This window comes from Aquarana catesbeiana, linkage group LG05 (genome assembly GCF_042186555.1).
Source record: "Aquarana catesbeiana isolate 2022-GZ linkage group LG05, ASM4218655v1, whole genome shotgun sequence".
In the NCBI taxonomy this organism is placed as follows: domain Eukaryota; kingdom Metazoa; phylum Chordata; class Amphibia; order Anura; family Ranidae; genus Aquarana; species Aquarana catesbeiana.
This window is the reverse complement of record NC_133328.1, coordinates 224919869-224942198: the sequence shown is the minus strand read 5'-3', so window position 1 is coordinate 224942198 and position 22330 is coordinate 224919869.

Here is a 22330-nt window from a genome sequence, read left to right as displayed (position 1 = left end):
TAGCATTGTTCTCCAGATTTCTGGTCAATAAATAAATGATCTTTACTAGATGTTATTATTGATCACTAATTTCTGATTTAATAAAGTGTTTTACATATCAATAGACAGTAGTGGGCACAAATAATTGGGACAAGAATGAAAAATGCTGGGCTCAAAATGATAATCTGTTATATTTCTTAACATTCAATTTGCAACAGTCATGAAATGAAAATTGTGTGTGATTGATGAATAAAAAACTAAAACTATGTCCCTTTTTCATACACAGGAAGACCTCAGCCAGGAGGAGACTGTGGAATGTGGCACACAGGAGGAGGTTGTGGAATTTGGCACACAGGAGGAGGCGAGGGTTAGTGGCAGCCAGGAGGAGGTGGGGCTAAGTGGCAGCCAGGAGAAGGCCAGGCCCAGTAGGAGCCTGATTAAATCGCAGGTCCCTCCCCTCAGCCTTCCACACAAAAGACCCAGGAAGGGGAGTAACGTGCAGGATTCAGCATTCAGGCTGATTCAGGAGGCTTCTGCATCCCTGAGAGCCTTCTCCACTCGTGAAGAGGCCTTTGCCTGCATGGCTGCCACCAAACTGAAGGACATGCAGGAGGGCCAACGCCTCATGTGTGAGGACCTTCTTTATAAAACCTTAACTAAGGGGGTGAGGGACGAAATCATACCCAATACCCACCTGTGTGAGTAGGACCATCCTTCTCCTCCTCCTCCTCCTGCTACAACTCCACCACCACAGACACAGCGTGGAAGGAAGCGTGGAAGGAAGACCAGAGAGTGATGACCTGGGTTCAGTCTGGTCTGACAAAAGATGCAGGCTCTTGTATGACCACAGCCTGGGGACATTCATGTCATCTGCTGCTGTTCATGATTCTCTTGGACTTCTGGACCAGATTGAACTCCCTTATATATGGACTCCTCAGGCCAACAATTTTGCAGTTGAATAATTGATGTGTGCCCTGGGGACCAAAGGCTTCGTCAATTTCTGCTGTTTTTCCAGCGTTGCCTCCCTCTTTCCTTGGTTATGAGCCCTTAATAAATTTTTGGTTTGATTTATTATACTCGCCTATGTGTGTTTTCCTTCAAAAAGGACAGTTTGTTCGTGATGAGGCAGGTACATTTCAAAACTACAATGTGAAATTAACAAGGGACACCAACACCAAACAACCTCCTTGAGATTAAATAATACAAGATAATAATAATAATAGTTAAAAAAAAAAAAAAGCAAAAAAAAAAAACAAGATCAGGCTTGAAAAAAATACAAAGCCAAAAAAAAATAAAAAAAGTTTGAAATGTTTTATTCAGATGTCACAAATGAAAACATAGTGATGAAATCACGATAAATAATAAAGAAAGAAGTTTGTGAGAAGTCTGTGTGAATATGAGCAACTACTTCATTCTTCTCGCATTATAAAGAAGAGAGTGCGCTGCATTAAACTATTTCAAACATTGCACCGTGACGAAAGTGCTATATCCATTGCGAATGCTAATTTTATCAGACCGAGCAGTTCTGTCTCGGAATTTCTTCTGAGCATGCGTGGCACTTTGTGCGTCTGAATGGTCCACACACGGTCGGAGTTGACGCGATTGGATTTTGTTGTCGGAAAATCCGACCGTATGTACAGGGCATTAGTATTACAAGGTCTCAGGTGTGAATGGGGAGCAGGTGTGTGAAATTTGGTCTTATTACTCTTACTCTCTCATACTGGTCACTGGAAGTTCAACATGACACCTCATGGCAAAGAACTCTCTGAGGATATGAAAAAAGAATTGTTGCTCTACCTAAAGATGACCTAGGCTATAAGAAGATTGCCAAGACCCTGAAACTGAGCTGCAGCACAATGGTCAAGACCATACAGTGGTTTAACAGGCCAGGTTCCACTCAGAACAGGCCTCGCCATGGTCAACCAAAGTAGTTGAGTGCACATGCTCAGTGTCATATCCAGAGGTTGTCTCTGGGAAAAAGACGTATGAGTGCTGCCAGCAGAGGCTGAAGGGGTGGGGGGTCAGCCTGTCAGTGCTCAGACCATTCGACACACACTGCATCAAATTGGTCTGCATGGCTGTTGTCCCAGAAGGAAACCTCTTCTAAAGATGATGCATAAGAAAGCCCGCAAACCATTTGCTGAAGACAAGCAGACTAAGAACATGGATTACTGGAACCAAGTCCTATGGTCCGATGAGACCAAGATAAACTTATTTGGTTCAGATCGTGTCAAGCGTGTGTTGTGGCAACCAGGTAAAGAGTAAAAAGACAAGTGTGTCTTGCCTACAGTCAAGCATGGTGGTGGGAGTGTCGTGGTCTGGGTTGCTACAGTTTATTGAAGGAACGATGAATACCAACATACACTGTGACATACTGAAGCAGAGCATGTCCCCCCCTTTCGGAGACTGGGCCACAGGGCAGTATTCCAACATGATAATGACCCCAAACACATCTCCAAAAAGACCACTGCCTTGCTAAAGAAGCTATCAGAAACCATAAATCAGACTGAGACAGAAGTTCAGTTAAATCACACTTATTTAATAATAATAAAAGAAAGGTAAACAGAGTAACTGTAGTCAAAACATAGCCAGAGTTCATGAACCGGAACAGATAGTTAGGCAAGCCAAAACATCAGTGAACCTGAGAACAGCGTAATAGAACAGCAAGCAGAATCTGGAGCCAGAAGGAATGTCAGCCAAGCAAGTCTTTAAAAGGAACACAGGAGAGCGTCTCTAGAGATGTGACCAAGGCGAAGGTAGAGATCATCTGGACTAGATGGCTTAAGTAGGCAGGACTGATGAGCAGGATATCATCAACAGGTGAGTCACTGTGGAGAGATAGGAGCTGGCAATTAGCGGACAGCTGAGCGGCCAGCTTTGAGAAGGAAGGGCTGAGCCCAGCCCTGACAGAAGCTGAGGGTAAAGGTGATGGATTGGCCAAGCATGTCTCCAGACCTAAACCCTACTGAGCATCTGTGGGGCATCCTCAGGAGGAGCGCAATGTCTCTAACATCCACCAGCTACATGATGTTGTCATGGAGAAGTGGAAGAGGACTCCAGTGGCAACCTGTGAAGCTCTGGTGAACTCCATTCCCAAGAGAGTTAAGGCAGTGCTAGAAAATAATGGGGGCCACACAAAATATTGACACTTTGGGCCGAATTTGGACATTTTCACTTAGGGGTGTACTTACTTTTGTTGCCAGTGGTTTTGACATTAATGGCTGTGAGTTATTTTGAGGGGACAGCAAATCCACACTGTTATACAGTACAAGCTGTACACTCACTACTTTACAATGTAGCAAAGTGTAATTTATGCAGTGTTGTCACATGAAAAGATATAATAAAATATTTACAAAAATGTGAGGGGTGTACTCACTTTTGTGAGATACTGTATGTATCAAAATGTTAACAAAAGTAAAGTAACCATTTAACTTTTAGTGGGGGGATAAATTATTCAAATGCATACAATGTAAATAATAAAAACAAACCTCAGCCATTAACCTAATTATTTTTGCTAGTGCTAATCCAATCCAATAAGCCTACTGTGTGTCTTGCTTAAATCTTTATTAGCATGATAAAATCTTACAGATTATGGCAAAATACCTTAATTGGCTTATTTAATAAAGTAGATCGATTAAAGTATGTACATAGTATAGTAACTTACAGCAACCAATACGTTTTCAGTTTAATTAAATCAAATCAATGAAACATAAATACTAATTGACTGATGTACATTCCTAGACACTCCACATTGCCTTTTGCCTGCCTAAATAGGTTTGAGAGTGTTAAAACCTGTTCGTATTAAAAGAGACAAACTGTTTGTTTTCTGTGAGTAAAACATTTGTATCCTTTACAGATTTAGGAAGAGAATGTAAAAATTATTGCTGTGAGTGTGAAGGTGTATTTTTATAATTTAAAATATAACTAAATTCACCCACTCTAGTTGTCCTGTATACTAATATCGTTGAAAGTTAAAGTAAAGAAAATCCCAAATTTTGGTTGTCCCCAGAAACGTAATAGAGGGGAAATCTTCCAATGGGGACACTAGTTCTGGGGTCCTGGGGGTCCCCAAGGGATTCCTTTAATTTTCAGAGATATACTTTCACTTCCTGTTTGGCTATAGGACAGGAAGTGAAGGAAAATGTCTGAAATGGGACACAGATGGCAGCAAAAAATCTGATAGGGGTTATAACCTTCCCTTGCTTTACCCAAAATGAAAAAAAGTTTTATCTATAGTTTGACTTTAAGCATTATGTAATACACATGTTAGTGTTCACAGTATCAGGATGTAGGAACGCATCCCACACCAATTGGCTTTCAATTGAGGTCTAATATAGCTTCATGCTGCCCATGGGTGAATGGATGGATTTGCACTTGTACAATTCACGACCGACCACACACTACAAGCGATTCTCATAAACATCAGAAGCAATTAGCATACTGTTTAACCACTTGCTTACTGGGCACTTAAACCCCCCTCCTGCCCAGACCAATTTTCAGCTTTCAGCGCTGTCGCACTTTGAATGACAATTGCGCGGTCATACAACACTGTAACCAAATTACATTTTTATTATTTTTTTCCCCACAAATAGAGCTTTCTTTTGGTGGCATTTAATCACAGCTGGGATTTTTATTTTTTCTTAAACAAACAAAAAAAGATGGAAAATTTTGAAAAAAAAAAAAAAAATCATGTTTCATAGTTTGTTATAAAATTTTACAAACAGGTAATTTTTCTCCTTCTTTGATATGCGCTGATGAGGCAGCACTGGTGGACACTGATAGGCTGCACTGATGGGCACGGATAGGCACAGTTAAGGCGGCACTGATAGGCACAGTTAAGGCGGCACTGATAGGCACAGTTAAGGTGGCACTGATAGGCACAGTTAAGGCAGCACTGATGGGGACAGATAAGGCGGTACTGATGGGCACAGATAAGGTGGCACTGATGGGCGCTGATGGGCGTTGATGGGTGGCACTGATGGGTGGCACGGATGGGTGGCACAGATAGGTGGCACTGATGGGCACTGATAGGTACCACTGATGGGGGGCACTGATGGGCGACACTGATGGGGGGGGCACTGATGGGTGGCACTGATGGGCAGTGATGGGCGGCACTGATGGGCACTTATGGGCACTGGTAGGTGACACTGATGGGCACTGATAGGTGGCACTGATGTGCAGCACTGTTGTTGCACTGATGTGGGCGCTGATGGGTGGCACTGATGGGTGGCACTGTGGGCACTGATGGATGGCACTGATGGATGGCACTGATGGATGGCACTGTGGGCACTGATGGGTGATGCTGGTGGGCACTGGTAGGCGGCACTGCTGCTTATTGCTGTGGGAGCAGATGATCGCTGTGATCGGGACTGATGTCCCTCTCACGGCCGCTGGTGATCGGGTTTTTTTTTCCTCCTCACGCTGTCAGCACGAGGAGGAAAAATAGCCAATTACCGACTCTGTTTACATCACATGATCAGCTGTCATTGGCTGACAGCTGATCATGTGGTAAAGGGTTGGGACCGACCCCTCACTCTGATCTGTGATCAGGCGAGTCTCATAGACAGGGGGCACGCAGGCCACTCATGCACGGGACGACGTCAATAGACATAGTCCCGGCAATGTAGATCCGCACTGTTGCCGTCATTTGGCAATAGCGCAGATCTGAAGAGGTTAAACTGCTCACAGATGGATGGCTCTCTCCCCAGATGGATATAAGGCTTTTGAATTGCTCACAGGTGAGTATACAAACTCAAGATGGTCTCATATGCAGGGAGAAATAAGGAGAATTCACACAGCGTAGCAGCCTTAAACTTAATTTATTATAAAGCAGGCTAAAATACTCACAAACAAGGAATACAGTCACAGCATAAAAGAACATATACAATATGTGATATATTCCTTGTTTGTAAGGAATATATCACTTATACAGTCAGTGAGCAAAGTAATTATTTGATCCCTTGTAGATTGTGTAAGTTTGCCCACTTACAAAGAAATTAAGGGTCTATCATTTTTATGTGTAGATGTATAGCTGCTTTGCTGCTATGGCTGAGTTGCAGAACCGAGAACAGCAGATGTAGATGGTAGACACTGGAGACATCAGGGAGGATTTGCTTTAGAAGACTGCAAGAAACCCACAGCCATCGTCAAGGCATGTGTAAAGTGTGTAAAGTGTGGGCATTGCAGGAAGCCGCTAACGATACTCACACCAAGTGACCTGCCCCATCCACCACCTACTGTATGTTGTGGAATAGCAATTGGGCTTGGGCATTGAGTTGCCAAAAGTATCCCAGTCAGCTGGGGACAACGGGAGGAACTTAGTCAGGCTGGAGCTCTATCACAAGGCACAGTCAACAGAAGAATGTGTGAGTTTACCCACGGCCAAGGTAGGAGGGCCATCGTTATCTGAAAAATCACACAGAGGAGCAGATAGCATTTAAAGGAGCCGCCATGCCAAAGCGAGAAAGAACTCTGGACAAGCCAGCTGCTGCAGTTTGCTCTGTCACCCCCACTCGGAAGGAGCTGGAGTCTGTTGTTTAATTATCAGGTGAACCGTGAGGAGTGACAGTGGTGGGAAAGTAGACTTAGGGTCCCCCAGGATTCATATCAAGTTCGGGTCCCTAGAGGCAGGTCTGGATAAGTGGGCTTCGGCTAACTCACCTGATGCTAAATGGGACTGGGAGGCACCTTAGTTGAAGAAGAAACTCTGCCTGCAGGATCTAGTGAATTGCTTACTACTTTGGATCCAGCAGAGCATGAGACCTCATTGGAACAGCTACTTCAAAGTGGAGAGCAGCTGCATATGGACAGGGCCTACACACAGCACTTGGTGCAGTCAGAACCACCAGCTTCTTGGGCCCATGCCCAAGCACAAAAGTTTGCCTACAAGGAGTTGATCAAAAGGTCCACTGAAGCTTGTGTTTCACAGGGGAGAGGGAACATCAGAAAGTTGTCACAGTTCTCCAGATTCCAGAGAGAGGTACAGTGGGGATTAGATTACTCCTATGTCCCTGTGAAGGTTATGGAGAAAATTTAAGCCACCCACTACCAGTACCAGTGGGAGGAGGACATGGTGTGGGACTTTTTACATGTGCTTACAGCAGAGTTCCACATAAAAAAGTGGAACTTCCGCTCATTTGTCTCCCCCCCTTAGGTGCCACATTTGGCACCTTTCGGGGGGGGGAGCGGATAACTGTCTTTGACAGGTATCCTGTCCCCACTTCTGGGAGACGGGGCCGCAGTGACTTACACCAGCAGCTTGGCTCCCTCCTCCTCCCTTCTGGAGGCTGGGGTGGGTCATCTACAAGGACAGGGTGGTGGTGGTTATGACAGGACAGCCTCCCTGCCACTACTCTACTACAGTTCGGGGGCCTGATGGGAAGATACTCCAGGTCCTTGATTCACTTTATTACTGCTGAGCAGGATTGACTCTTTTCCTGGTTGTTGTTACATGGAGTCACTGCTTGGCTAATCTGATGCTGCAAAAGGAGCTGAAACTGGAGATGCCAGCTCTGAAGAAAAGTTTCTGACTGAGTTGCAGAAGGGATCCACTGCTTTATTTTTATGGACATGGCCAATTTATAGTTGCCTTGCTCTCCGCAGTTGAAGAAATCCTGTTGTTAAGGTGGAGATGGGCTTGTTCAACCGTTTCTACTTTAAAGGAAGGCGAATAGTTCACCAAAAATTCTCCTTCCCCACTGTACAGATATATCAAGGACTCAGAGCCAATCCTTTGTTTAAAAACGTTACAGACTCTTTGCCTTTTCTTTTGCAAGCAGGCTAAATCCTGTGGTGCAGATTTGATGTAAATGTTGTAGATATGTTGTAGCATAATTAGTTAGGGTATATCTTTCTGTTTCTCTTCTAGGGCTCTGGAAGGAGACATTGTGTCAACATTGGCCACTAGGTGGCCCAACATCTTAGTAGATATGGTTATGGACTCTCTTCCTCAAATACCAGTTAGGATGGTTGTCATGGGTGGAGGATTATCCATTCGGGGATAGTGTTCCTACCTGAAATGTACATACTCATTCGTATATATATTTTTTGTGCACTAACCTCTTTTTCTTTCAGGAAGGTGTGTAATTAAAACCCATGCAGTTCAGCCAGCTAATAGCAGGGCTCTGTTTAACTAGGATGTATATTTTGATGTGTATATGTATTTCCTATTTAAAAGTATTTTTCTACTCTGTAATATTTGTTACCTCTGTACAGTTATTTATTTCCTTTCTGTGTGGAATGCCACATGGTTTATATATGTTATTTAACTCCTCTTTCCCCTCCTCTTTGGGATGCCCTTGCTCCTGGGCTCAGGAGACATTTTTCTACTGGCCCATGAGGACAGGGCATATTTTTTGGTGGGGGTGGGAGTGTATGTAACACCCTTCTAGTTGCTAGGTGAGGTAAATTTAGTTTGGCTCCTCTATATCCAGAGAAGCAGAGGTTAATTTGTGTTTTAATTGTGCAGTGCTGTTACCTCCCCATGCTCTCTGGAACTTTGTGCATAGTTCCAGAAGCTAGTGGGTAGAGGAGCAGAGACTGCAGCCTGAATATTTCTGGAGTTCTCAACAATCCCTAAAAATGCAGGGCTCAGTAGGTGGGACAACAACCCAAAAATACTCAGGATCCTGGCAGTCTGAGAGCTGAGTCCAGGGTCCAGTCCTCTGGAGGGGACCCCTGTACTGGGAAGCTCTGCCCCTGGGCAGAAGGAAGACCAGGAGAAGAATAGAGCATGAGGAAGAGAGAAGGAGTAGCTGAAAGCCTCACACCCTTTACTAGCCTTAGCTAGGCTTAGCTGAAGCCATCCTGAAAGCAAGACCCGGTCTGAATGGTAGTGTGTCCATACAGCAGCCTCTTCGATTCCAGGAATCACTAAAAGGGACTGAATGTGTAACTTCCATTTCAATTTATCCCAGGCCTGTAAAGAGACGACATTAAGGTTGCAATTCTTTACATGTCTGGGACCAGAGGGCAGCTTGGAGCCAGTGCAAAACAACCAGAAGCATCCCCACATCTCTAGTTCGAGACAGGCATAGCCAGGTGCTTTGGCGTCCCTGCAAAGAGCAGTACCTGCATTGTCCACTAGAACCTTTTTTTATGTTATTCCTGCTACATCATCATTCCCATGGGTGGGCAGCACCTTTGAAGTCAGTTCTTGGCAGACAAGTCCTCAAGAGTTTTATCAAGTTCTTCAGTTGTGTGCATCTCATGCATCCCTATTCCCTATCCAAGTTATCACCTAAATAAAGAAAAACAAAACAAAAACTCCATAGACTAAACAGTCTATGGGGTTTTGTTTTTGTCCAACGGATAAAGCAGGAGCCTGTGAAGAAAGTGTGAAAATCCCTGTTGCCTGGCTGTGTGGGGGAAAGACCCAACAAATCCAGCAGCTCCTAGAGTGAGCACTAAATACATTTAAAACAGTATTAAACCCAAAACCAACAATGTATTATACTGCAGCTTGAGAATCATTATATATGATGGCTGCATTAGTTTTCTTTTCTTTGGCTTTTCTCTCTGTTTTCACTTAGTGATCTGGCCAGTAACATGCATTCTTTATGAATATTTATTTTAAACTGTGTTTTTTTAGGATATTGTAATACATTTCTATGGCGCTTGTACTATGTAAGTGAACTGGCTCGGCAGCGTATGCATGTATTTGTAAATGTGTGGAAACTAAACCCCTGTTTTTAATGCATACTGTTAGACAGGATAATTTGGTTGGTTGCAGGCTGGTTGGTAAGTTGAGCTGGGAATTTTCTTTGGTTTGTTTGAGATTGTACTATGTAGCCTACCAGATGTCTAATTACTGGGATGATTTATATATTTTTGTAGGTTGTAGGAATTAATATTTATATACGTTTTATTTATTTATTTTTGATGACTTCCATTATTATGGTTCTTTATTTATGCCAAAGTATTACCATTTGTGGGGATATAATTTAGAAAGATGACTTTTCATTTATTTTATACAATTTGTTATTGATATATGTCTTCTTTTTACCTAAGACATGGAACTTGCATAATAACAGACAGGCTGAAGAAATATGGGCACATTTTGTGTAGAAATAGGCTACAACAATATGGCACCCATATGGAAGTTATGAAGCCTGAAGTTATGGTCATAGGCTATATGATGCTGGTCGCTTGTCCATGGTACTTTGTCTCTGTGGTGGCCGCTGATGTGAGTGACAAGTGGCTTTCCTATGTCCTTTTTTGTTTTAGCAATATTTGATCATTTTAGGTAGATGTTTCCTTGTGATGTTGTATATTTTTGAACACAGAGTTTAATAAATGCTACACTATGAGTATATTTCTTTGTATGGGCTAATTGCATCCTACAATGAAAGGTGTATGCTTCTGCTGCAGCCAGTGGAGAAGAGGAGGAACTGAGGACCTTGTGTATAATCTTGTCTGCAATATTTCAAATGTTGTTTTGCTGCTTATAGTTGGTAGCATGAACCTGTGGTGAGTGCGCATTTCTGCTATTTGGTAAAAGAATACTGCCACAAATCCAGGTGGAGTGCAATCATTTAAATGTTGTTGCTGCTTATAATTTGGCAGCATTTATTTTTTATGAGTGCAAATTTCTGCTGATTGGCGAAGAGAGACTGTCACATATTCGGGTGGAGATACATTAAAAGGTAAAAGAAGTCTTTTGAGTGGATGCACATATCGGGACTGTTTTATGTTTATGCATGTGGACTTTACATGTGCAATATCATTTCTTGAATATCTGTTTTATATATAGTTCACATTTCATATTTTGATTATAGTGCTGCAATCATCTTATCAGTTTGATTGCACCTGCATACATATCCACAGCACCAACAGGGTACCAATACCAGTAGCACAGCAGGAAAACAGAAAACAGAATACCTTTTGCTGAAGATCCTGGGATGCAATATACCTTATATTGTGTGCAAAATGCCCTACAGGACCCCATGTTGGAGAGACAGGTCAAACCATTTGCCAAATACCGGTAATTAATCTTTATAAATTTACAATTAACAACAACAAAACAAATGTTCCTGTAACGGCCCATTTCTGCAGCTAAGGCTACATCATAAATACACTAAAGAGTATGGTACTGATGAGGTACATCAGATCAATGAAAGAGAGAATTGAATACAAGTGTACAATCATACACAGATCCAAAATTCTAGACAGGGGACTAAACAGGGACAATATTTGGTATGCTCTGCTATGATTGTAAATAATTTCCAGACCTCTGACAATAAAAGCTTGTTTTCCTCAAGCCTTTGACCAAAAGGATGGACAGTTCAAAAGGACTCTTATCTGAGGTGAGAATTGTGCCTGGTATCCAAGTGAGCAAGTATATCTGTTACCCCAATAATACTTCCAAACTCTGATATGTTATATCTTACAGCCTTTACCACTAAAGTGCGTCAAGAAAAATGTACAATTATATGTGAAAACTGAGTGTAAACATGTTGGTGTTTGAACCATTTTCGGAATTGTATCAAGCCTAGCGAAGGGATTTAAGAAATCCTGAAAGCCTATATCTTTGTTAACTTAGGTTTGCCAATAAAGGGTATTACCTTTGAACTCATCAATGCTTTTTCTGCAAACAAGTAGTATCGGCTTATGTTAGCCATGTGATATATACACATCTACATGCTTGTATGATATATATTTTTAATGTTGTGTACAATAAAATAACTTTTAAACTTATTTTGTTATTTGTGCTCACCTCAGTGACAATCTTACACCCTATAAAGTCCTATCTGCCCTTGGGTAGGGAGTGGCATCTCCCGATGATTCCCATTTTTTACTTGTGCACAATACAGGATGTGGATGTGAGGTTTGTTCCTGGAACTGGTTAATTTTATTTAAGATACAGTAGTGTAAAATTAACTGTCAGCAGGATGGTTTTATTAAGGGATAATAGGCCTAACTAGTGTATGTCTAATTTTTTTTATTTCCATGAGGATAGGGGGGTGCCGTGAATGTAAGTAATATAATGCAAGGGGGTTTAGGTGCACACACTTCTTGCACTTACTTTTTCATTAAAATGATGGAAAAGCAAATAAACTCTTGGACTGTGAGCAACAACTAACTTGTGTGCTCAAATTATCCCAAGCTTAAAGTTGAAATCTAGAAAAAAGGAAAAAAAATCCTATTTAATAGAAAAGTAGCCCAAGTGTTGGCAATTGAAGAGCTGGCTATCAATCAGATGTTGCAGACAGATTAACACAATTTTTGGGTGCACTGAACTCTGTCAGGCAGGCTTAGGGAATGTACCCCCCCCCCCATTGCATTTCATAGAATCCAAGCATAATTTGTTAAAGCAGATAGGAACCCAAATAATACGCATTAACAGCTGGTGATAATAATATAAAGGACATCAGCTGTTTTAAGCTTTAACAGCTTGTGATACTGATGCAATAGTCTTTGAGCACTTTGTGTTTTGAGGTGACAACATTCTGCCTGTGTCTGCTAAAATCTCCTGACTGTCACATGAATGTCAATAAGCTTTTGTACTAGTGCACATTGTACAGCAATATCACTCTGTTTTTACAAAGAAATGGCCTTTTAAAAACATTTCAGCCAGCAACAATTAATTCATATACCCTGTGACAATACACATGCAGCCAATTAGCAGTGGAATGCATGTGAACTCAGAAAAAGACTGTGAACAAAATAAAGCCAGCAAAAAAAAAGAAACCTTGCCCTTTTAAAAGCATAAATGCAGCCTAGTATGACTGTAAGCAGTGCATTTGAAAAGGCTGTAAATAAGCTGCCAATATGCAGCATTTTGCTCCCTAAAGAACATTCAGTGAAGAATTTACATCTACTCTAACATACTGGTGCCTGTCTACAAATCCTACACTAATCTGTCCTTATGCACTTAATCAACAGTTCCCCTATGGTTTCCTTACCCCAGCTAAGTACATATTCAATATGGCTGCTGGTGACGTTTCCTTTTTACAATCAGGGGCTAGCACATAAAAAACTCTTGATTATGTGAATATGTAATATAGGAAGCGCTGGTTAAATCTTCAACATTGGAATATCAAAAAATAAAAAAACAAAAAAATATAAAAATATTAAATAAATTGTGACATGCTGTGCCACAGCAGAAAAATTCACTCAGTGATAAGTCCTTGTAGCGAGAAAGATGTGCAAATAAATGCGTGCTAAGAAAGAAAAAAGGTCCCAAAAACAAAAGTATATATCAGTTGCCCAGTTCCAGAATGGATTGAAATGGTGATCTTAATTCCAATGCTTTCTTTACGTGGGATAGTGACTAATCCTTCACCACACAAAATACACCCAATGTGAGCAGATAAATGGGCTGCTTACCAGATGTATTTGACTTCTTTAATGAAAAAGAAAGTCAAATATCGCTTTGGCAGGATAGTGCCCGGGAAACCTCCTCCTCAGAGTCTGGGGCAGGATATGCAACAGGGGCGGATCCAGGGGGGGCAATGGGGCAATTGCCCCCTCCCAGAATGTAGGGTGAGTGAGTGGGCAGACAGGTGTTGCTGCGGGTGTGAGAGCCGGCGTGCGGCTCCGCGGCTGAGAACCCGGGCAGCTTCATTGGTGAGAGGCAGCGGGCGGCTCTGTTGGTGAGCAGCTGTGTGGCTCAGTGACAGTGTGTGAGTGGGCTGCTGGCCAATCAGGGAGCCGGTGGGCTGCGGGCCAGAGAGATAACATCATCTCTCACTGCCCAGCGCCCACCCTGCATCCCTGCAGTTCTGCCTTCACTGTGCAGTGTGCAGGCAGCCGCGGCAGCAGAGAGATTACATCATCTCTCTGCTACTTGACTGGTAATGTGCTGCCTGACTCTGGGACACAGCAAGAGACAATTATAGCAGGCAAGTGACAATCTGCAACGTGTGGCATGGGAAGTGGCAAGTGACAATCTGCAACGTGTGGCATCGGACGTGGCAAGTGACAATCTGCAATGTGTGGCATGGGACGTGGCAAGTGACATGGCAAGTGACAATCTGCAACATGTGGCAAGTGACGTGGCAAGTGACAATCTGCAACGTGTGGCATGGGAGGTGGCAAGTGACAATCTGCATCTGGTGACAGGCGACGTGGCAAGTGACAATCCGCAATGTCTGGCATGGGACGTGGCAAGTGACGTGGCAAGTGACAATCTGCAACTTGCGTAATTAATGTGGCAAGTAACAATCTGCAACATGTGGCATGGGACGTGTCAAGAGACAATCTGCATCTAGTGACAGGTGACATGGCAAGTGACAATCTGCAACGTGTGGCAGGTGACAGTGGCAAGTGACACGCTCAGGGCTCCCACTGATTCTGCATTATGGTGAGTTGAACCATTTCATTTTTTTATAACAATGTAATAATAGTAATAATGCGCTTCAATCATCCTGACACCATAACAACCATGGTGCCGTGATGATTGAAGCGCTAGCACCAGCCTTTTCCCCGTTAAATTTACCAAAAAAAAAAGTATTTTCTGGCAGTGCCCCTCCCGAGACTAGGCTCTGGATCCACCCCTGATATGCAAAAACAATCAAAGAATATCCATAGCATAATAACCTTTATTAAAATAGCAGGATAAAAAGAATGGCCAAATGGCTCCTTACTTTAAAAAGTGCCAAACCCGGCACTGGGGCTGCAGGCTTTTCACGTGTGAGGGAGCTGGATCCGCATCCACCTCCATGAAGGGCGTGCGTTCCACCAGCTGCCGCAGACAACCAGAGACCTGGATGTGGCGTGGGGTACAACGTGACCAGGTAGCACATAAAAAAGCCCACACTACTGACTATTCTAAGCCACATGAGATTAGTTTAGAGGTCAGGAAGTGCGTTATTGGTAGTTGGTTGCTACAGTGGTAAACAGCCTTATTAATTCACTGTGTCCATAAACAGCAAATAGGTTAACTTCCCTGAAAACCCAACCTCAAGCTGAACCACAAGATCATCCCTAAAAATAGTCTACTCTTTGGAAAACCTTCTCATGTTGTTTTGCAAATACTTCGGGACACCCAAATTTGTGGAATGGCAATGGTACATGTAGTGTGCTGCCACAAACTAAAGGGTTTAATAAGACCCAGGTGGGGAAAAATAGGAACAACAGTAGTGTTAAACTATAGTCTATATATCAGAATAGGTCTTACAGATTTTGCCTGTGTAGCACCCTGTCCTTTTAAGGGACTATTACCTAAATGTTGCTTTGCTGGGTGGTATTGGCCCAAGCTGAATTTGTAATTGATTTCCTCAATTGCTCTTCTGCTAAACTCAGTTGGGAGCTGATTTCTTTCTGCTGCCAGTAGCACCTGTGTGGGACATTTCATATGCTCTGGACTAGGAGTTATGCCTGAAATGGTCCTGGGAGCTGTCCTTTTTGTCGATGTGGAAAGCTGTGTAAGACTAGGGATGACCTTCGAATTCGAGTCGAACTCATGTTCGACTCGAACAGTGAACAATTTGGGGTGTTCGCGGCAAATTCGAAAGCCGCAAAACACCCTTTAAAAGTCTATGGGAGAAATCAAAAGTGCTAATTTTAAAGGCTTATATGCAAGTTATTGTCATAAAAAGGTTTTGGAACCTGGGTCCTGCCCCAGGGGACATGGATCAATGAGCAGTGATTTTAATAATGCTTAAAGTGAAACAATAAAGTGTAATATTCCTTTAAATTCCGTACCTGGGGGGTGTCTATAGTATGCTTGTAAAGGGGCGCATGTTTCCCGTGTTTAGAACAGTCTGACAGCAAAATGACATTTCAAAGGAAAAAAGTCATTTAAAACTACTTGCGGCTATTAATGAATTGTCGGTCTGACAATACACATAAAAGTTCATTGATAAAAACGGCATGGGATTTCCCCACAGGGAAACCCCGAACCAAAATAAAAAAAAAAAAAAGGCGTGGGGTCCCCCCAAAAATCCATACCAGACCCTTATCCGAGCACGCAACCTGGCAGGCCGCAGGAAAAGAGGGGGGGATGAGAGAGCGCCCCCCTTCCTGAACCGTACCAGGCCACTTGCCCTCAACATTGGGAGGGTGCTTTGGGGTAGCCCCCCAAAGCACCTTGTCCCCATGTTGATGGGGATAAGGGCCTCATCCCCATAACCCTTGCCTGGTGGTTGTGGGGGTCTGCGGGCGGGGGGCTTATCGGAATCTGGAAGCCCCCTTTAACAAGGGGACCCCCAGGTCCCAGCCCCCCCCCCTGTGTGAAATGGTAAGGGGGTACTTGTACCCCTACCATTTCACTAAAAAACTCAAAAATTTTAAAAATGACAAGAGACAGTTTTTGACAATTCCTTTATTTAAAGTCTTCTTTTTTCCATCTTCTTTCTTCTATCTTCTTTCTTCTATCATCCTTCGGTTTCTTCCTCCATCTTCTTCTTCTTCTGGTTCTTCTGGTTCTTCCTCCGGTGTTCTCGTCCGGCATCTTCCTCCGCGGCGTCTTCTTCCCTTCTTCTTCTTGGGCCACTCCACATCCATGATGGGAGGCTCCCGCTGTGTGACGCTTCTCGTCTTCTGACGGTTCTTAAATAACAGAGGGTGGGGCCACCTGGTGACCCCGCCCCCTCTGACGCACGGGGACTTCCCTCCCTGTGATGTCAGAGGAGGGCGGGGTCACCCGCTATGTAACGGGTGACCCTGCCCCCTCTGACATCATGGGGAATGCCACAGGGAAGTCCCCGTCAAGTCCCTGTGCATCAGAGGGGGGCAGGGTCACCGGGTGGCCCTGCCCTCCATTATTTAAGAACCGTCAGAAGACGAGAAGCGTCACTCAGCGGGAGCCTCCCATCATGGATGCGGAGCGGCCCAAGAAGAAGAAGGGAAGAAGACGCCGCAGAGGAAGATGCCGGACGAGAACACCGGAGGAAGAACCAGAAGAACCAGAAGAAGGTGGATGAAGAAACCGAAGGAAGATAGAAGAAAGAAGATAGAAGAAAGAAGATGGAAAAAAGAAGACTTTAAATAAAGGAATTGTCAAAAACTGTCTCTTGTCATTCTTAACATTTTTGACAGTTTTTTTGTGAAATGGTAGGGGTACTTTTGTACCCCCTTACCATTTTACACAGGGGGGGCGAGATCTGGGGGTCCCCTTGTTAAAGGGGGCTTCCAGATTCCGATAAGCCCCCCCGCCCACAGACCCACACAACCACCGGGCAAGGGTCTTGGGGATGAGGCCCTTGTCCCCATCAAGGTGGGGACAAGGTGCTTCGGGGGCTACCCCAAAGCACCCTCCCAATGTTGAGGGCATGTGGCCTGGTACGGTTCAGGAGGGGGGGCGCTCTCTCGTCCCCCCTCTTTTCCTGCAGCCTACCAGGTTGCGTGCTCAGATAAGGGTTTGGTATGGATTTTTGGGGGAACCCCATGCCATTTTTTTTTTAATTTTGGCGTGGGGTTCCCCTTAAAATCCATACCAGACCTGAAGGTTCTGGTATAGATTTTGAGGGGGACCCCCACACCATTTTTTTTTTAATTTTGGCCGGGGGTTCCCCTTAATATCCATTTTAGACCTGAAGGGCCTGGTATGGAATTTAGGGGGACCCCCACGCTATTTAAAAAAAAAATTTGATTCAGGGTTCCCCTGTGAGGAATTCCCATGCCGTTTTTATCAATTAACTTTTATTTGTATTGTCGGAGCGACAATTCATTAATAGCCACGAGTAGTTTTAAATGACTTTTTTTCCTTTTGAAATGTAATTTTGCTGTCAGACTGTTCTAAACACAGGAAACATGCGCCCCTTTACAGGCATACTATAGACACCCCCCCAGGTACGAAATTTAAAGGAATATTACACCTTTATTGTTTCACTTTAAACATTATTAAAATCACTGCTCCCGAAAAAACGACCGTTTTTAAAACTTTTTTTTGCATTGATCCATGTCCCCTGGGGCAGGACCCAGGTCCCCAAACATTTTTTATGACAATAACTTGCATATAAGCCTTTAAAATTAGCATTTTTGATTATTCATGTTTGAGTCCCATAGACTTTAACGGTGTTCGCGTGTTCGAACAAATTTTTTGCCTGTTGGCATGTATTGGTGCAAGCCGAACAGGGGGGTGTTCGGCACATCCCTATGTGAGACCCAGGAGGAGGACCTTACTGGAGAAAGCCTAGATGAGGACTGGCTTTCTCACAGGGGCCTGGTGACTCTCTTAGAGAGGATTCATAAAAGACTAAAAAATTGTAGAGAGGGCACTGGAGTCAGCACAGAGAGAGAAATTTATTAACCATCTTAATAAGATGCCTACAGTGTTTTTGGGTTGGCTCAAAAGTTCTTTACACTGTGTAGCTCAACATGCATCTGGAGAAGTCTGTGTTAATCTTGATATTTTTGATCCCTAATCTTCTGTCCATGTGTGTGAAGAGAAATAACATTTCTAAGAAGACGAAAAGTGACTGGTGCACAGTGTTCTTTCAGCCCCCCATTTTAGCCATGGACTCAACACTGAGGTGAAATTGTGACCCTGCCTATCTCCAGGAGTGCTCCGCCTACTCCTGGAAGTCAGGAGAGCACTATACCTGTAATAATTTCTTGTTGCCTTTTTCCGCCTACTCTATAGTGCTCTTGCATGTCTCACAGAATGAGTTATCAGCCAAATGATCAACGATAGAGGGAAACTGTAAATTGCAGTTTACTAAACAGGTTCAACGTTAGAAATAATTTTGCTTCTAGGTATAGGATGGCAAAAAAACATACATGCATTGAAAAATAATGAAGGATACCCAAATATGGACATGGCAATTTTTCCATGTAGCTCTGGTAACACAAGTGAACAGCTGGAAGGATCCCAGGCCTAAGGATGTAGAATCACCCCGCTGGAACTGGAGTACTTTGGTAGCAACCGGGAAGGTACTCACAGTATCTGGGTCTTTTGGAGAAGCTCTGTACTGTTATGCTCTGCCTGCACACATGTTCTCACAGTGGAAGCAACAGATCACTTGGCCAAATACCTCTGCCTCAGGTATGGCCTCTCTAAGTTGTTAGGGGAGGAAAGCAGAGAAACATATCTTCCCTGAGAATGTCCATGAACCCAGGAAAAGAGAGTTGCACCTGCATGTGAGCATGTGAGTAAATGGATACTGCTCTACGCATTAATTTTTAAAATGCATTTAAAACAACATTTTAATAGTTAGAGGTGTACAGTATGGTTATGCTTAAAAACATATACTACAATGTAAAAATTGTGGATATTGCTGCTTTGAAACTATCCATGGATCCAATGTTAGATTTGACCAATACACTGCTCGCATTCATTATGCCCGTGTTCATGCCCTAAAGCCCTAACCTGGGAATCAAACATAGTGCAGCCACATTAGTCCAAGTAAGAACAAATTAATCACTATCCCACAAAGCTACAACATTACTTGATTTTTACCTTAAAATTTGCAAAATTACCATACAAGATGCATATGTATGATGAAAGAAAATGTAATGTTCTTAAACTCTAAGTTCAGGTAGATTTCCCAGTAGGTATGTAATTTACTGAGGGCGATGACATCTGGCTCTGCCTTATGTTAATATTAGAATATTGCTATAACTCGGGGTGAAACATTAATATGTGAACACACTGAATCTAAAACCAGATGCCAACTTTAAGTCTGTTGCTAAGTATATCAAAAAAGTCCATATGTAAGCATTCATGTCATTTGGAAGGTCAATATTCATTAATATATAAAGAAGAAAGTACAAGTAATTTAAAGATGAAAATACAACCTCTGTTTTATTTTTTTCCAAATAGGGCCTCTAAACAAAGGGCCAGTTTACTGTCCTTCGGACTTAAAGGAGGCAGGACTGTGGCCAGTGGAAGTAGAAAAGGTTCCAACATCAGTGGGAATAAACAATGCCTCAACTTTCATGTCAGTGGAGTAGTTGTGCCCTATTGTTGGTGTGTGTCCCATTATTGGTGTCATTGGACCCCATTGTTGGTGTCATTGTGAGGAATTATGCCCATTCTTTGGTGTCATTGGGAGGAATTGTGCCCCCCCCATCCTTGGTGTCATTGGGAGGAATTGTGCCCCCATCTTTGGTGTTATTAGGAGGAATTGTGCCTCTATCTTTGGTGTAAATGAGAGGACTTTTGTCCCATTGGTGGTATCAGTGGATGAAAATAGTGCCTCAAGGGACAGATAAAAGCAAGCAAAGGGCTGCATCTGGCCCCTGGGTCGCAGTTGTGAGACCACTGAACTAGGGGATCCTTCTTTACTTAGAGAAAACCTCACCAAAGTGAGGGAAATGCACTTTTTTTTTTTTTTTCCACAAAAAATTTTTTATTGGATAAGTTACAAGTATCATATACAAAAATGCAAGAAACAACATTTGTCATACAGTAATCTTACAGTATGTAACACATTGAAACTATTAGCGTTATTAATTACTTGTAGGATACATCTTTGAGAAAGAAATTAGTGGGAGATGAACAGGAACAGACATACATGTCCAGCAAGTGGCGTAAGCGGGCGGAGGGTCTTATTTCACTTTTCGCCTCCCCCCTTCTCCCCCCTCAGAATGCTTGAGGGTAAGATAGTGCTTATAACCGTTGGTCCTGAACGTATCCTAGAGTGTTATGTATCCTGATAGTGCAAACTCAATTATTAATAAAGAGTATAGGCAATCAGATACTTATTAAACAGTGTAACTAACCTAATAGAGGGGTAAGAGTAAAGGTAGGAAGGCAGAGTCTAGAAAGGTAAAGGAAGGAAGGGGTGATCCTAGTGTAAGGGTTTATAGTAGGGGGGAAGGGGGGGATACAGAATGGGGATAGGGAATAGGAGGGGGGGTAAGGGGGGGAGCCAAAGAGCAGGTAATAGTGGGAGAGGGAACAGCCTAAGAGATTTCGCAAGTGGGTCCGCCCCCACCCCCAGTCATCATCCTCCGGCCATTTTGGTTTAGTGTAGGATCCATAATCGTACAGCCCTAAGGCACATAGGAACGAAAGCGATCAGAGGTAGTGAAGTGGATCCAGCATGCCCAAGTGAGTGGGAATTTGTGCATCCTTTCCTGAGAAATATGGATCAGTTCCTCCATATCTTTAATTTTGGATATTCTCCCGAGCCATTCCCTGACCGTCGGAGCGCATGTGGATCACCAGTGGTAGGGAATACATAGTCTAGCTGCATTCACCATATGCATGGCCAAGGATTTAAAGTAAACCCTTTTTGTTAGAGATGTGTGGTGCAAAAGAAATTGGGCTGGGGTATAGTCCAGGGTGAAGGTGGTGACTAGTGTGATAAGTTCATGAACCTCTTTCCAGAAGGGTTGAATTTTTTCATAATCCCACCATATATGAAGCATGGTGCCCTCCTTCAACCCACATCTCCAGCAGGTGTTTGGAGTGTTGGGAGAGAATTTGTGTAGGCGGGAGGGAGTCCTGTACCATCTAGTGACTACCTTATAGCCATTCTCTTGGATAGCAACATTCAGTGAGCCTTTGTGAGCGTAATCATGGATGGTGTTCCAATCCCCTTCTGTCAGAGGGGACTGCAAGTCCCTATTCCAAGAAGCTTGTGAAGGAGCAGGAACATGAGTAGGCATTTCTGAAAGTAGGGTATATAGTAGGGATATTAAATGTCTTTGTGGCGTTTTGCTGTGGCACAGGGACTCAAATGGTGTGAGTGGTCGTGTCCAATTGATTTGGTGGGTGTGAGTTGCAAAGAAATGTCTTAATTGTCTGTAAGTCCAAAAGGAAAATGAGGCATTTTTGGAGATAGATCTCAGCTTTTCCAGGGAGATAGGGGTTCAGTTAGAGAAGAAGTGAAGGGCTAGCACTTCCTCGTGGGGCCATTCCTGATGTAGGAAGTTGTGGGATTCACCCGGAGGAAAGTCCAGGTTTCCACTTAGTGATGTCAGGGGGCCTGGTGTGGGGGCAAATTTCCCGGTCCATGTAGTCTTTTTGAATGATAGGAGGGAAGGGTTGATGAGTGGATGGGATAAGAGAGACTGTGGCCAGTGTTTGGGAGACAGCCAGGGAATCAAGTGCAAGTGTCCCGGGGCATAGGCGTTTTCAAGAAATATCCATGCCTTATTCAAAGCATGTATATTCCAATCTGCGATTCTTGTGAGATGGCATGCTAAGTAATACTGATCTAGGTCCGGCAGACCGATGCCACCTTTGGTTTTAGATAGTGTAAGGCGTGAGAATTTAATGCGGGGTGGGGAGTCTTTCCAGAGGAAAGTAGAACAGGCCCTCCGGAAAGATACAAAGAAGCAGGGTGGCAGGAGGATTGGTATCGTTTGAATCAGATAAAGTAGGCGTGGTAAAACGATCATTTTGATCAGGGCTGTGCGTCCGAACCAAGATACGTTTAGACCCATCCATTCCTTCAGGTGTTGTTGGACCTTAAAAAGGGCTGTTTGGAAGTTTTTCCGAAATAAATCGGAAAGTAGG